Below are 16,653 nucleotides of genomic sequence, written 5' to 3'. Positions count from 1 at the left end.
AGACAAGGCTGAGAAGCTTTTGGACACTGGCAGAGACAGTCGTTCAGTTTGCAACTGAGATTCATTTTATTTTTATTTTTTTCTTCTCTGGCAAGATATTTCTCTCTACCATATTTGGAGTAGGAAGTTTTTCGTGCATCAGCTTGTGGAAGACAGTGATATATGTGAGGTGTTTTGCAGTTCTGCTGTATATGCTATATATTTTTATATTTTTTCATCTCTTTATATGTGTTCTTCCTCTCACTTGTCTATCTTCCTAGTTTCCCTTTCTACCTTTTCTCCACCTAACAGCCAATCTCTGTTGGTTCCTCTCCCACTCTTCCTGTAGAGTTTTGCTTCTAGCTTCTCTCTTTCTCCCTCATGAACACCATGTCCTTCACTGTTTCTGCTCTTTCTTTGTTCACTATTTGAGATTGTATATCTGTTTGGCAAATTTTCTGTTTTTATCATGGACAGTATTTGAAATCATCATTGCTGTTAATAGTGAGAAGGCAATGAATGCCTTTCTGGGAGTTATTAGATTTGAGGCTGTATATTGTTTGCACTGGGTGTTGTTGATATTGGTATCCTTCTTAAAGGCAGGATACTGAAGATCTTCAGTGACAATATAGTATATAGAATAGAAACCTTATTGCCTCAGACCCATGCAACTAGATGGTAAAACACATAAACAACATGAAAAAAACAAGGGAACAAAATGCCACAATCAGAAATGCCCCAATAAGAGAAGTCACTGACAACACAATAGAAAAAATGTCCAAGAAGGAGTTTAGAATGTACATAGTTAAATTGATCTGTGAAGTAAAGGATGGTATAAAGAGTGAAATCAAAGAGAAAATACAGGAAGTGAAAGATCAATAAAGAGAGATTGTGAAAAACACAACAAGCAGAAATCATTGAAATGAAGGAGTCAATAAATCAAATTATAAATTCAATGGAAAGCATCACCAACAGATGAGAACATTTGGAAGATAGAACCTCAGACAATGAAGACAAAATATTTAATATTGAAAATAAAGTTGACCACGCAGAGAAGATGGTAAGAATCCATGCACAGAACCTCCAAGAATTACGGGCTAACATGAAAAGATCAAATTTAAGAATTATCAGGATAGAAGAAGGAGCAGAGATACAAACCAAAGGAATACACAACCTTTTCAATGACATAATATCAGAAAACTTCCTAAAATGAAAACTTCCTAAAAATGAAATGGAAAATTATATACAGGAGGCTTACAGGACCCCAAATGTACAAAACTATAGCTGACCCATACCAAGACACATTATAATGAAAATGACTAAAATACAGAGTAAGTATAAAATCTTAAAGGTCATGAGGCGGGGAAAAAAGCAAATTAGGGGAAAACCAATTCAGATCTCAGCTGATTTCTCAATCCAGACCCTCAAAGCTAGGAGGTTAGGGAACAACATATTTCAAGCTCTGAAAGAAAATGGATGTCAACCAAAAATTTTATATACAGCAAAATTAAGTTTCAGATTTGAAGATGAAATAAAAACTTCCATGATAAAGTTAAAAGAATTCACAATTAGAAAGCCTGCACTACAGAACATTCTCAACAAAATATTCCATGAGGATGAAGTGAAAACCAGCAAAGGGAGGAACTATACTAAAGGAATAATCAAAAGAGAAACTAAATCAAATTAAAAGTCAGAAATAAACCAAAATGACCCAGAATACAAGTCATACCTCAATGATAACCTTGAATATTAATGGCCTAAACTCATCAAGGAAAGACACAGACTTATAGATTGGGGGGAAAAAAAAAAGACCCAGCAATATGCTGTGTCCAAGAGACTCACCTGATAGGCAAAGACATCCAAAGCCTGAAGGTGAAAGGATGGGAAAAAACATTTCACTCATATGAACTGTGTAAACAAGCAGGGGTTTCCATCCTCATAACAGAGAAAATTAATCAGAAGGGGCAAAAAAGGTCATTTCATTCTACTGAAGGGAATTATACAGCAGCAAGACATATCAATTTTCAGTATTTATATTCCAAACAATTCAGCATGTATGTACGTCAAACAAAACCTTATTAATTTCAAGAATCAAATAGACCACAACACAATAATACTGGGTGACTTTAACACACCTCTCTCACTACTGGACAGATCTTCTAAACAAAAACTAAATAAAGGAACTATAGAACTAAGTAACACAATCAATAACTTAGATTTAACAGACATATATAGAATATTTTATCCATCAATGAGCGAATACACTTTTTTCTTGGCAGCACATGGATCCTCCTCTAAAATAGACCATATCTTATGCCACAAAGCAAGTCTTGGTAAATGCAAAAAATAAATGGACATAATATGCTGCATTCTATCAGATCAAAATGAACTGAAATTAGAAATCAACTATAAAATAAAAAAATAGAAGCTACTGTTACACATGGAGACTAAATAATACACTACTGAATGATGAATGAATAGTAGAAGAAATCAAGGATTAAATGAAAAAATACTTAGAGGTAAATGAGAATACCAACACACCATACCAAAATTTCTGGGACACTGTGAAAGGAGTACTAAGAGGAAAGTTCATTGCATTGAGCTCATTGATTAAAAGAATAAAAAGTCAACAAATAAATGACCTCACATTCCATCTCAAAGCCCTAGAAAAAGGAGAACAAATCAACATCCAAAACAAATAGAAGAAAAGAAATAATTAAAATCAGAGTTGATATTAATGAAATTGAAACAAAAGAAACAATTGACAAAAAAGTTGGTTCTTTGAAAACATCAATAAAATTGATAAACCTCTAGCCACACTAACAAAGAGAAAAAGAGTGAAAGCCCAAATGACTAAAATACATGATGAAAAATGATATACCACAATGAATACAACTGAAATACAGAAGACAATTAGAAACTACAATGAAAATTTATACTCCAATAAAATAGAAAATATTGAAGGTATTGACACATTTCTAGAGACATATGACCTATGTAAACTGAATTAGGAGGTCATATATGATTTAAACAGAGCAATTTCAAGTAATGAAATAGAGAATGCCATTAAAAGTCTGGTAAGAATTAAGAAAAGCCCAGGACTAGACGGATTCTCAGCCGAGTTCTACAACACCTTCAAAGATGAATTAACACCAATACTTCTCAAAGTAATATATGAAATAGAAAAGGAGGAAAGCCTTCCAAATTCTATGAGGCTAATATTACCCTGATACCAAAATCAGACAAAGACACATCAAGGAAAGAAAACATCAGACCAATATCCCTGGTGAACATAGATGCAAAAATTCTCAATAAAATTCTGGCAACTCACATACAAAACATTAAAAAGATAGTGTACCACAATCAAGTGGGTTCATCCCAAGGATGCAAGGTTGGCTCAACATCTGGTAATTTATCATATCAATGGACTTACAAACAAGAATCATGATCATCTCAATAGATGTTGAAAAATCACTTGACAAAATACAGCACCCCTTCATGTTCAGGTATGTTGAGGAACATACCTCAACATCATAAAAGCAATATATGCTAAACCCAAGGCCAACATAATTTTTAAATGGTGAAAAATTGAAAGCATTCCCTCTAAAAACTGGAACAAAACAAGGATGTCATCTTGCACCACTTTTATTCAACATTGTCCTGGAAAGTCTAGCGAGAGCAATTAGAAGAAAGAAATTAAAGGTGTGCAAACAGATAAAGAAGAACCCAAAGTATCAGTATTTGCTCATGATATGATTAAATATTTGGAAGATCCAAAAAATTCCACCAAAAATCTTCTAGAACTAATAAATGAATTCATAAAAGTAGCTGGATATAAAATCAGTACTCATAAATCAAAAACATTCCTATACATCAGTAATGAATCCACGCAAAGAGAAATAAAGAACACTCCCCATTCACAATTGCCTCAAAAATATATTTGGGAATCAATCTAACAAAAAAGGTGAAAGACCTCTGTAATGAAATCTACAGAACACTAAAAAAAAAAAAAAAAAAAGAAAAAGAAAAAAGAAATTGAAGAAGAACTTAGAAGATGGAAAGACCTCCCATGCTCCTGAATAGGCAAAATTAATATTGTCAAAATGGCCATACTACCAAAAGCATTAATTTAATGCAATTCCAATGACATTCTTCATAGAACTAGAAAAAGTAATCATGAAATTCATTTGGAAAAACAAGAGACCCATAATAACCAAAGTAATCCTTAGCAAGAAAAGTGAAACAAGAGGCATGGCAATACCAGAGCTCAAACTATACTTCAGAACTATAGTAATCAAAACAGCATGGTATTGGTACCAAAACAGACATGTAGACCAATGGTACAGAATAGAAGACACAGAGACAAACCCACGTAAAAACAGGTATCTCATACTAGACAAAGGTGCCAAAAATATTCACTAGAGAATAAATAGCCTATTCAACAAGTGATGCTGGGAAAAATGGAAAGCCCCATGTAACAAAATGAAATTAAGCCCTTATCTCTCACCCTGCATGAAACTCAACTCACAGTGGATCAAAGACTTAGGCACTAGAACAAAGACCCTATGACTACTAGAAGAAAAAGTAGACCCAAATCTTCACCATGTCAGGCTAGGACCTGACTTCCTTAACAAGACCCCTCAAATGCAAGAAGTTAAATCAAGAATCAATAAATGGGATGGACTCAAACTAAAAAGCTTCTTTTTAGCAAAAGTAACAATCAATAATGTGAAGAGAGTGTGTACAGATTGGGAGAAAATCTTTACCACATGCACCTCAGATAAAGCATTAAGCTCTAGGATATATAAAGAACACAAAAAACTTAACACCAAAAAAAAAAAAAATGAGCAAATCAATAAATCTTCTAAGGAACTGGTCAGGCACTTTACAGAAGATATACAATTGATCAACAAGTATATGAAAAAATGTTCAATGTCTCTAGCAATTAGAGAAATGCGAATCAAAACTAATATTTCATCTCACACCAATCTGAATGGTAATTATCAAGAATACAAGCAACAATAAATGTTGATGAGGAAAAAGGCATACATTGCTGGAGGGATTGCAAATTGGTGCAACTATTGTGGAAAGCAATATGGAGATTCCTCAGAAAACTTGGAATGGAACCACCATTTGACCCAATTATCTCATTCCTCTGTTTATACTCAAAGGACTTAAAATAAACATACTCCAGTGACATAGCCACTTCAATGTTTACAGCAGCTCAATTTATGATAGCTAAACTATGGAACCAACCTGGATGCCCTTCAACAGATGAATATATAAAGAAAATGTGATATATATATATGTATATATATTACATATAATGCAATATTACTGAAATTTAAAGAAGAATGAAATTCTGGCATTTGCTTGTAAATGGATGGAGTTGGAGAATATCATGCCATATGAAATAAACCATACCCAAAAAAACCACAGTTGAGGTTTTCTCTGTTATGTGGAAGCTAATTCACAATACTGTGAGGGAATAGGGAAGAATAGTTAATTTATATTATATAGAGGGCAGTAAAGAGAGGAGAAGTAGTATGGGGAAAGGAATGATACAAAGTGAAACAGACATTATTACCTCATGTACATGTATGACTGCATGACTGATGTGATCCTTCAATATATATAATCAGAAAAATGAGAGAATACATCCTATTTATATATGATCTATCAAAATGTATAAATGCATTCTACTGTCATGTACAACTAATTAGAAGAAATAAAATAAAAACATTTTTAAAAAGGTAATATTTTTTAAAAAGATTCGGACAAGTTTAAAACAATTAAAAATAGGATCACATGCAAAATTAGCAAGCTGCAGGGATACAGCGACATTAATATTTATGGCAGCGCAACTATAATAGCCAAGTTACGGCACCAGCTTAGATGCTGTCAACAGATGAATGGCTAAAGAAAATGTCATGTGTATATACACCATGGAGTTTTATTCAGCCATAAGTAAGAATGAAATTATGGCATTTGCTGGAAAATGGATGGAACTAGATAACATGCTAACTAAAGTAAGCTAGACCCAGAAAGTCAAGGACCAAATGTTCACTCATATGTGAGAGCAAGACCAATGTAAATGGGGGAAAGGTTGAAGGGGTTCCCCTGAAAATAGAAGAGAGATGGGTGGAGTAGCGGAAGGGGGTTGAAAGGGAGGGAGGAGGGATGGGGACAGGGGAGGAATGGTGCTTGGAGTCTGATTGAACTGTCCTATGTACCTGCATGAATATACCACAGTGACTTCACCTTATGCCTACCTATAAGGCACTAATTTAAAAAAAAACAATACACAAACAGAAGACCAAAAGAGAGAGGAAAGGGAATGGGGGAGGAAGGAGGGGAGAGAAGGGGGAAGTACTGGGAACGAAACTGGAGCAAATTAAATTCCATGCTTGTGTAATTATGTCAAAATGAACTCCAATATTATGTATGACTTCAACAAATTAATAAACAATAGTATTACAGATCATTATGGAATAAAACCAAAATGACAGATTATTTCAAAGGCACAAAACACAAGAAATTATCACAGCATTTTTGTTTTTTAATCCAGCTGCCTAAAAGGTAAAGAAACACCTCTTGCAGTTTCTCCTGGAACACAGAGGGATAAGACTCTAGGTTCACATCAGTGTGATTTTAAATATCAATGCTCAATTTTTAGATAAACTTATAAATAATTTCCTTCTAATTTTAGCTGACTGGAATCCACATAATTTTTTTTTACAAGATTTCCTCCACAAACCTTTTGTAAAACCACCAGTTTTCCCTCAACGAAGCATGACTGCATTGTGCACAATATCCTTTGTAAGACTCCTCACATGGAGTTGTTTCCCTTCTTATTTCTAGTTTTAGTTATTGTATATTAGTTAGAATTTTAATCCTTAGCATTTGTAAACTAGCCTCCTGCAAAGCTAGCACCAATTTCATAATTTCTAGGAATATATACTATTTTCCATATTTATTAACATACCCCAACATATTCAGCTTCTTTATGCCATATAAAAACAAGATGTTTAAGTGTAGAAACCTTAAACTTATGCTTAGTAACTGACGTTTTAGTATTCTAACTTTTTTAGAAAGAATCCAGAAATCTAACAAATATTACTTACTTTAACATGACTTTAAGATTTTGCATAACTGAAAAATATTTTTGAAACTATGAAGAGTTCATTTATACATGTTATCCCATTTACATTCACCTAATCTATGTTTTCTTAACAAATATATCTGAATTGCTCACAGAAATTTTATTGGAATGGGATTTCAGTTAGAAGTGTGAAACCAGGATTCATCTGAAAGAATATATTTGCTGAATTTTTAGACCCAAGTGTGAACTTGAGGGAGAAGGCAAAACAACAACAGTCACCACCAGAAATTAAAAAAATAAATTACAGAGGGCAAAAGATATTTGGAAAAGAAAAAGGGAAAGAAAAAATTTGAGAAAAGAAGTAGTTGGAGTGAGCAAATCAGGATTTGGCTTATCATAATGTGCCAATTTTATAGGCTGAAAAATTATCTGCTCAAATATTTTTAAAACATCAGTAAGAATGATACAGAAAAGATAAGGAAACAAAATCTTAGGAAGTTAGGAAAAAATGTGGTCATTCCTGTGGAAATTTAATGTATAATGTCTTTGTTTTCTTGTCCTAGCCAGAATGAGCCATGGTAAAAATATAACCATGTGATGACTTAAAAGTTTTCATTAATGCATGATTCAAGAGGTAATTTCTGATTTGAAACAGAAAAACCAAAGGACAGTTACATTTGCGTGGAGTTACAGAATTGGGTGCTCTACCCTGGTCAACCTTGCTGGTGATTTTTGCTTAACTGACAACTCACCACCTCCCTTTGGACTCTGGCTGACATCTAAAAATTTTGAAAATGATCTCCCTACTCTATTTCTTATTGATGTAATGTCTCTTGTCTTTCAGGCTAGGTGAAGAGTCCATCCTGCCACCAAGCCATCACAGACAGGGAGGGTGAAATTCCTCTGATAAAGCCCCAGTGTGGTGCTGATTGCTGTGTTTTCACGGGAAATGCCTTCTATGACTGTGCATAGTGGGGTGGAAAGCTATATTAGGTAGAATTCACCTCAGAGGAACAAGGTCCTGGCCTCCAGGCTTAACACTGACCCACACACAATCTGCAATTAATAGTGTGATAATTGCCCCAAGATATTATACCTGCCCTAGAAGTGGCCAGTTCAGAAATTCTCACCCAACACTCATATAAATGGGGAACAAAAGCTATTAAGAAGTAGTGTGTATTTTGCTCACATGCAAGATGGAAATTTGCATATTTTGGACAAGTATATTCAAAATATTTGGATGATATATCCTTAAGTCTATTTTGGATGAAGCTTTATGACCATGTTCTCTAGTTACTTGCCTCTGACTTCTCTCAGCTGCACATTTGTCCTCCTGATCTCTGCCCTGCAATGCTAGCTCTGGGACATTCCTGCCAGTTGCTCTCTGTGTTGGGCTCTAAGAGGTGGTACTAGAGGGAGCTATGGAAGACACACTTTAAAAGGGATTCCCCTGGGCAATACTGTGCATATCCCAAGAAAATGGATCCAGGACAGATTCGAGCAGGAAGAAATCCCCTGAGGGCCATATTCCCTCCTTGATTCTAAAATCACATATCTTTTACATTTGTATAAGATCAATTTTGTTTAATTGCATGGATAGTGAAGTACAACTGACAGAAAGAAAAGATACTCTTGTATTTTTATTTATGTGAATAATAGGCCCATCTGCTTGCTCTCAATTAAAAATAGAACTCCTGAGCTGTGATTTGGCTCACTGAGAAGCCTTGGCAGCCAGTGGGTGTGACCAACTGAGGAATGTTTGGCCAGAGAGATGTGAATAGAGAGGTATGCGGGTTACTGAGGGTCCCAAGCACCCCTGCCCAGGTCCTACTCTCATCGTGGAAAAAAATTTGTTCTCTTTCCAGTGATGTCACTATTCAACCAAGGCCAGGAAGGCAATTGACAGGGCTCATGTTTAGAACATTCTGTTCCTAAGAATCAGATTTCCTTATGAAATTAAGCAGGAACAGAAGTGTTTTGGAAAACATGTTTCAGTTTAACTTTCGAAATTAGGAACAGAGAGAAAATAAAAACAAGAGGGAAGAAAAGCAGCTGTGATGGTTAACTTTGTAAAGTATTGACTTGGTGGGTTGTGGTACGCAGGGTTTTTGTCACATAGAGGCCTAGGTAAAGCTGTGAAGGTAGTTTTGTAGATACAGTTAATACGGACAACCGGTGAACTTTAGATAAAGGAGATGATTCTCAATAATGTGACTAGACCTCATTCACTTCGTAGAAGGCCTTGAAAACAAAGACTGAGATTCAAGAGAAGGGATTTCTCTTTAGACTATAATGTGGAATTTCTATCTTCCTGGCTAATTCAGGACTTGCCAGGACCCACAATCACATGAACTCATTTACAGAAATTCTCTAGAATTTCTCCTCCCCAAGGCAAGTCATGGTAGTTCTATAATCTTTCCTTATCTTTCTATCTTAAAATTGGTCATAAAGAAATTCTCTGACCTTACTTACCTAAGAGTAGATCATAAGGTCCCTATTTTAGTAGGGTTCTTCCACAATACTGTAGGAATGGTTGCACACAGAGGCTAAGAAGAATCTGGACAGACCTCTTTGGGTTTTCTCAGTCTATTAGCATTAAATCATACCCTTTTTGTTCAATCACATGTCTACATAGTTGGTCATGCTTTCAATAATGTTTGTGCAATGAGACCCCCTGAAAAGCTAGAAGAGGGTCAAAAAGCTTTGGACAGCTGAACAAGTGGAGGTTCCTGGAGGGAGGTGCACCTGGAGAGGGGGTGGGAGCATGGCACCTTTTTTCCCATATATCACCTTATGCATCTCTTCATCTTTCCCAGGCATCCTTTGTACAGGCCTGTCTCCTTTTATTGTGCTTTGCTTTATTGCCCTTCATTTATACTGCATTTTCTTTTAAACAGATGGAAGTATTGAAGCATTCTTGCATTGAGCAAGTCTCTAGGTATCAATTTTCCAACAATATATTTTTATCCAGTATTTTTAATAATTTTCATGGTGTGAGATTTTCACTTATTCCATCAATGGTGATCAGAGAGTTTCAGATTGAAGCATTTTGGATTTTGAATCTTCACTTTGTGTTTCTGTGTCATATTTTAGACAATTTTCACAATATTTCAAGTGTTCTCACTAGTTGTGGTGATCTTCTATCAGCGTCTTTGATGTTACTACTGTAATTGTTTTGGGGCACCGTGGACCATCCCCACATGAAGCTGTGAACATGAAGAGTGTGCTCTGACTTAATCACTGATTCACATCTCTTTCCCTCTCCTCAGTCTTCCTGTTCTCTGAGACATAAAAAAAGGAAAGTAGGACAATTAATGACCCTACAATGGCCTTCAAGTGTTTGACTGAAAGGAAGATTAGTATAGTTCCTCCTTTTAAGTGAAAAATGAAAAATAATTGACCTTATAGATAAAGGTATATGGAAAGCCAAGACTGCCCAGAAGCTGGGTCTCTCATGTGAGATGGTTAGGCAAGTAGTGAATGCAACAGAAAAGTTCTTGTAGGAAATTAAAAGTGCTGCCCAGTGAACACACAAATGATAAGAAAGCAAAGCACTACTATTTTTTATATGGTGAAGGTTCTAGAAGTCAGGATAGATGATCAGACCAGCCACTGCATTCTTTTCACCAAAGCCTAATTCAGAGCGAGGCCCAAATTCTCTGCAATGTTATGAAGGCCATGAAAGGTGAGGAAGCTGTACAAGATGCTTGAAGCTGGCAGAGTTTGGCTCATGATTAAGGAAAGAGAATATCTCCATAATATGAAAGTGCAAGATAAAGCATCAACTGCTGATGGAGAAAGCAGCAAGTTATCCAGGAGGTCTAACTAGGGCCATTGATGATGGTGGCTACAATACAGAGCAGATTTTCAGTAGATTAAATAGCCTTATGTTGGAAGAAAAATGCTGTCTAGGATCAGAGCTAGAGATGAGAACTTGGTGCCTGGTTTCAAAACTTCACAGGACAGGCTTTTGTTAAGTGGCTAATGCAATTGGTAACTTGATCTTGAAGCTAATGCTTGTTCACTGTTCTTAAAATTCTGGGTTCCTTTAGAATTAAACTAAATCTATTGTGCCTGTGCTCAGCCTAGGTGATGAGCATCTGTTTATAACACGTTTTACTGAATATTTTAAGCCAAATGTTGAGATCCACTGCTTATAAAAGATTCCTTTCAAAATATTACTGCTCATTGACAATGCATCTGGTCACCCAAGAGCTGCGATGGAGACATACAAGATGAATGTTGTTTGATACCTGTTAATACAACATCCATTCTGCAGCTCATGGATCAAGGAGTCTTTTCAACTTTTGTGTTACTCAGTTTTTTATTGCTGTGACCAAAATATTTGACAGAAACAAGTTAAACAAGGAAAAGTTTATTTTGACTCATGGTTCCAGAGGTTTCAGTCTGTGGTCAGCCGGCTCCATTGCTCCATAGCTCAAAGGATGATCTTAATTATATTACAAGAAAGGAAAGTTAACAGCTAATCTCTCTTGTGATCAAAGAGTCAATCATAACATCTCAAGAGGCAGGATGTGACTTCTATTTTTCAGCCACAATTAACCCTTGCACTGTTAAGAGTGGCTTGCTACCTATAAGGTCCAGAGTGAAGCACCTTCACTTTCTATAAGGTGACTCTTGGGGTGTTACTTCTGAAGCTGTCAAGAAACATCATGAGAACCCAGGTCTGAGAACAGGAAGGTGAGTTTCATCCCCTTCTGTCAGGGAGGATCAGAAGAGCACAGTGCTAGAAAACCTACCCCAAATGACCTGAAGAACAGGGATGACATGTTTTGTAACTAAAATGTCCAGAGGATGGCTGAGGTCATGCTCTGCCAGTGCAGGGACTCAAATGATGACTACTCACTACCTCCTGATTCAGTCCTGATGGCCCTGAAATTGACTTTTTTTCTCAAACAGGCTCCCAGTGGACCCAGACCCTGTCTTCTCATTTTCACATTCAGCAAGGAAGAGAGAGGTTACTTTTCAAATATAGGTAGAGCATCCCTCATCTGAAGATTCAAAATCCAAAATGCTTTAATATGAAACTTTCTGATCACCACCCTGATGGAATAAGTGAAAAAAATCTCATACCATGAAAATTATTAAAAATATTGGATAAAAATTACCTTCAGGCTATATGTTTCTGATTATATATAAAGCATAAATGTATTTTGTGTTTAATTGGGTTCTCAAGAAATTCATTACATATGTGAAAATATTTCACAATCCAAAAACATCTCTGGTCCCAAGGGATATTCCACCTCTAATCAAACAAAGCCCCACTATGAAGACGCCTAGTCCTGGGTAGCCAGACTTGGTTTGGGTACCATCCTTAGGCTGGAAACTGAGGTTTTGGGGGAGGTAATGGGTAGCTACTGATTGGCTGAGCCAAGGTCACATGCTCCAGCCCTGGTCCAAAGAGTGAAGTGAGCACTCCTGGAAGGAGGTGGAGTGAGAGGAAGGAAGGATAGATCCTCACAGGGAAGCATGTTATTGTTATAAAAAGGCAGGGCACTTACTGCCTTTGAGTCGCCACCACCATCAGGAATGTGTATGGTGATGGAGTTTCCTATAGGAGAATGCACAGAGCCCAAGGGCAAACACCCTTCAACACCATTTCTTTCTAGTAGCAACTCAGCAAAGACACATTTTCAGGTCTGCGTATCAGAGACCTGGATTTAGGTAAAAGAATAAGAAATGTTGCTATTCATGATCAAAACGCTCTCAGAAAAGGTGGATTCTGTTCACTAAGAAGCTCTTGGGTTTCTGAGCACTTGGATGGATGGCAGAAAGTCTAGAAGGAGCTGGGTTGTTCTACCCTAGAAAGGGAACTTTTGACTTGCTGTGGGACCCAGAGGAAAGAATGTTGTAGACAATTGAGACACACTAAAGGGAAGTGGAATCAGGGAGATACATAAGGCAGTGACTTGGTGGGGTGAAAGTCAAGTGGCAATGATCTTAGGGAGTGAATCAAGTGCAAAGTGTTGGGTTTGAAGATGTGAGGGTCACTGTGCCACAGAAACTGGCTGAACTCCCTGAAATTCCACTGAAGTCTGCTGATTCAACTGATTCTTTGGTTGAAAGACTTTTTCGGTTGTTTTTGCTTTATTGTGTTATTTACTTGATATTGAGGGGGGCTCATTGTTTGCTTGGACAGATACTTGGCACCAAATGTGTGTCCAGAGCCTGGGGTCACCCTGAGAACACCTCACCTGCTGCAAAGTGCAGATGTTTTAGGAGAGATTGGACTTTGACAGGGAATCTAATTAGATTATAGTTTAGCAGTTCTTAAGAGAAACAATTGGGAAGTATTTCAAAATTCAATTCTCAGGTTCCTCCCACACCAATGAAATCTTTTTCTCAACTGGTAATTATAGTCCACAGCCCTGATCCCAGGTGAACATACTGTGAAGCCGGCTTGAGACTAATCAACACATATAATCCTTATCAGGTCTCAAGGGAGCAGGAGAGCCGCTGCCATTGAAGTGACCCCTGAATATCACTGACTTGGCCTCATAAGCCTCAAGTGATGTGATTCTGAAGTGATCTGTTAATATACCAGGCCAAGGGTGAGAAAGCACAAATGAGTGATTGAAAGAGAAACTGTTCCTTATTTGAACTGTCATTTGGCTCATAGCTTCTCAGTTTTAAATGTGTTTGACCAATGAACTCAGCAGGGTAATAGTGAGAAGGAATAGTGGCCACACTTTTGTCTACTGATGCCTCATCTGTCCAGTGTGGCCAGGTAGGATGGGGAATTTTCTCTCTCTGAATCTTTTAATGAGGCTGTGGTTTCATTCAAGGCCACTCCTGCCAACAGTGATGAGCCAGCTCCTTCTGCATCTGACAGCAGCAATGAGCTGCTACATCTGGGCCTCTCAAAGCCTGTGAATGACAGCCACCAAGGCAGCTGCAAAAGAAGCAGGGAACATGGACGGTTTCTTATCAGCAGTGGCTGGTTACAGGTATAAGAGGGAGATCATCACAACAAAAATATAAAATATCCTGGGATAAATTTGGTGGAAAATATGAAAGATATCTGAGAAGTTATTTTATTCCACTGAAGGACATACTAAAACCATGAACATGTTAAAAAGAAAAGCTAGAATAGTAAATTCTAGGAAGGAAGGAAGGAAGGAAGGAAGGAAGGAAGGGAGGGAGGGAGGGAGGGAGGGAGAGAGGGAGGGAGGGAGGGAGGGAGGAAGGAAGGGAGGAAGGAAGGGTAAAAAAGAAAGAAAGATTGACAGACCTGGATTTAGGACTAAGACAGAAACTGACCTATGGGCAATTTGCTATAGGATCAAGATGGTTTTTTGAACCAGTTTTTGGAAATCTCACAGAAAAATACATGGCTAAGAGCATTATTTGAAAAAAAAAAAAAAATGACCTTATACGACAGCATACGAAAGTAAATTCTACAATTTGTTTACAATAAATCAAAATGCAGTTTGTAAAAGTAAAAAATAAATGAGAAAACAAGTAAATTCTATGAAAAATTTGACTGGGTCAATATGTATTCACTGCTTTCATTTCACATGTTGCAGGTGTTTACAGATAACAACACACTGAACTCCCATGAGGAATGTACCCACTTTATAGATGAGATAGGGGCTCAGAGAGCAAAGAGCTGACCTGAGTCATAGATCTGGTGGAATTCCCCACCAGGTGGTCTGACTGCAGGGTCCCTGGACATTACCACTTAAGCCTACAGACACATACACCCAGAAGCATGTCCCAGACAATACTGTTGTGTAACAAGCCACCCTAACACTTAGTGGAGTGGTAAGCAAATGACTGAACTTAATCATGATGATCCATGGTCAGGAACTCAGGAAAGGCCCAGCTGGGCAGTTCCTTTCTGGGGTCTTCATGTGGTTGCAGTCATATGATAGCTGGTGCTGCAGTCACCTGGGAACTAAGGAGGACCAGATATCTATGGTGGCCCAGGAGGTGATGTGGGCCTTGGTAGGGAGCTTAGCTGGGGTTGTCACCTGGAGCACCTCCTGAGGTCTCTCAGGCATGGCAGCCTTAGGGGTTGGGCTCCTCACAGGGATCCTGGCTTCTCCCAGGGTGAGGGTTCAAAAGAACTCAGCAGGAACCTTTCCTGACCCTAACTTGGAGGTCACCACCTCCCTTCCTGGACAGTTTTGGTTGATGTAGTCACAAACCCATGCAGAGTCAAGAGGCAGGGACATACCTCCATGCCAGCAGTGCCAAAGAGGTTCAGGGCCATGTTTTAAAGCCTCCACAATATATGATCACACCAATAAAAAATATCTAAAATTTATAGAGTATTTACTCTAAACCAGACACTGAACTGAACTTATTTGTATAGATTATCTTATATAAAATATATATTTATATTGTACATTTAAAATAAATAAATATCAAAGCAAAACTATGTATGTAGAGCATGCAGTGGGTGGGCTTCCTTCCTAGGACACGCTCGTCAGAGTCAACTCTGGGTCTGAGTGGTTTCTGTCTCAGGTGCCTCCTCCAGAGACTAGGGTCCAGGTATCCACAGGCTACCTGCTCCTGAGGGGACATGGATTATGACCAACCAGCATCCCTGTGGGCTGTGGGCCAGGAGGTCACATGCAGAGGCAGGTAAAGGGTGCAGATGCTCTGGGACAAGTGGGGGAGACTCAGACCCAAGTCTCCCCCCACAACTTCCCCCAAGGGAGAACCCAGGAAGGTGGTTGCTTATGTCAAACCCAGACCATTCATCCTGCACCTGCTGCTCTGCCTATGGCTCCTGCTCCTCACCAAGGTGTGGATCACTAAATTCACACAGGCCTATAGAGTCATGTCCAGACTCAGATCACAGGAGCTCATGGTCTCCTGGGGTTGCTTTACTTTCCTCTTCCAAGGACTTTAGTTCAATAAAATCAGGGGTTAGAATACTGTGCCTGCAAGGTTGAATAGGAAACGAGGCATCACAGAAGGGGAAGCTCCATCCTCATGCCAAGCTCTGTATTGCACCCTGAAGTTTGTGGGATGCTAGCCTTGGAGTTTCCTGGGGGAAATTGCCTTTGTCATTCCATGGTCAGTGTTTGCAGCACTGCCTCAGGAGAGCTTCCTACCACTGCTGAGTGAGGAAGGCAAGTGAGATCCCTGTGCCAGCTGCTGGGACAATAAGGGCTTCACTCCTCTGCCATGAAGGTAGATGGAAGGACAGTGTGAAAAGGGGTGGAGCACATGTTATTTCAGGACTGTGACCTCCCTGTATGGGCACCAAGATATTACTGTTTATGCAATAACAGTGACACCAAGGTGATATTCATTAAAACATCTTCCTTGGAGATAAAGTCCTCTGCACACCAGTGCATTGGCTTTAAATGCTATGTTCCTTAAGGGAAGCTGCATACAAGGATTGTTTTATATCTACATGCAGAAAACAGGCTGGGAGTGTCCACCTGTGACCTCTGCATGACACCTTGTCCTGAGTCTAGTGGAGGAGGTGCTACCTGTACTCTTTTTAATATGTTGCCCTGACTTAGATCTGGATTAGTATTTCCCCCAATCAGTTACACCCACACCAATATACTTTCCATCTTTACCTCATGTCG

This window comes from Sciurus vulgaris, assembly GCF_902686455.1.
Source record: "Sciurus vulgaris genome assembly, chromosome: 2".
Lineage (NCBI taxonomy): Eukaryota > Metazoa > Chordata > Mammalia > Rodentia > Sciuridae > Sciurus > Sciurus vulgaris.
Note: the sequence above shows the minus strand (reverse complement) of the source record.